The following is a 1,414-nucleotide window of genomic DNA, read 5'->3' on the forward strand; positions in this document are numbered from 1 at the left end:
GTGCAGCCATGAAATTAAAAGACGCTTACTCCTTGGAAGGAAAGTTATGACCAACCTAGATAGCATATTCAAAAGCAGAGACATTACTTTGCCAACAAAGGTCCATCTAGTCAAGGCTATGGTTTTTCCAGTGGTCATGTATGGATGTGAGCGTTGGACTGTGAAGAAAGCTGAGCACCAAAGAATTGATGCTTTTGAACTGTGGTGTTGGAGAAGACTCTTGAGAGTCCCTTGGACTGCAAGGAGATCCAACCAGTCCATTCTAAAAGAGATCAGTCCTGGGTGTTCTTTGGAAGGAATGATGCTAAAGCTGAAACTCCAATACTTTGGCCACCTCATGCGAAGAGTTGACTCATTGGAAAAAGACTGATGCTGGGAGGAATTGGGGGCAGGAGGAGAAGGGGACGACAGAGGATGAGATGGCTGGATGGCATCACCGACTCAATGGACGTGAGTTTGAGTGAACTCTGGGAGTTGGTGATGGACAGGGAGGCCTGGCGTGCTGCAATTCATGAGGTCGCAAAGAGTTGGACACGACTGAGCAACTGAACTGAACTTAAATTATTATATCATCACTGTATTACAGATAATGGAACGTGAACAGTTTACCCAAGTTTACGTAGTTAATAAATGGTAAGCCTGTATTCAAATAAGCAGTCTGACTCTAGAAACCATGGTATTAAATAACACTAGACTATGCTGCCTCTCAGAAACTTATTTTAATTACCAAGATAAGTACTTATAAGTCCAGACCATTATTATAAAGTTCAAAATTGGTTTCCTTCACATCTCCAAAGACATAAAGGGGAGGTACAGGGATTGGCTTTGGAATTTAGAACCTGATCCTCAACTATTCAGAGGAACTCTTTTCTGGAGTCTGCTTGTAAATCCAAACTTCTAATCGAAAGGCAAGGCCTCTTTCTGCCCCACTACCTACCTCTTAAAGCAAAACAACTTTTAATTGGTACTGCCAACCACTAAGGGGAGAGAATCAGTTATCCAATCTACCTCATATACTCTCACTAGACTTTATTTTTAATTTGTACAAAGGAGTATCTCTGTACTTAATTTGAATATCTTGTTGGTGTTTTATTTGCATAACATTCAGCTCCCCAAAGTAAAACCAATCTGCATACATACTTCAGGAGATCTGGCCAGGCATAAGCCAATTTCCAAGATACCTTATTTACACAAAGTACCATGAGAGAAAAGATGTAGAGCATCCCCCCCGCCACCAAACACTTACTGAGCACTTACTATGTGCTAGGCACTGTGTACTGCTTTCACATACATACAATGCTTTCATTATATGTATTTAATTGTCATAATATTTTAGAGAACCAAAACACTAGATGGGAAGTGACCTTCCTGAACCTCAGAATAAACTTCCTTCAAGAACTATTAATTCAACAAA

This window comes from Bison bison, unplaced genomic scaffold, assembly GCF_000754665.1.
Source record: "Bison bison bison isolate TAMUID 2011002044 unplaced genomic scaffold, Bison_UMD1.0 scf7180017864254, whole genome shotgun sequence".
In the NCBI taxonomy this organism is placed as follows: domain Eukaryota; kingdom Metazoa; phylum Chordata; class Mammalia; order Artiodactyla; family Bovidae; genus Bison; species Bison bison.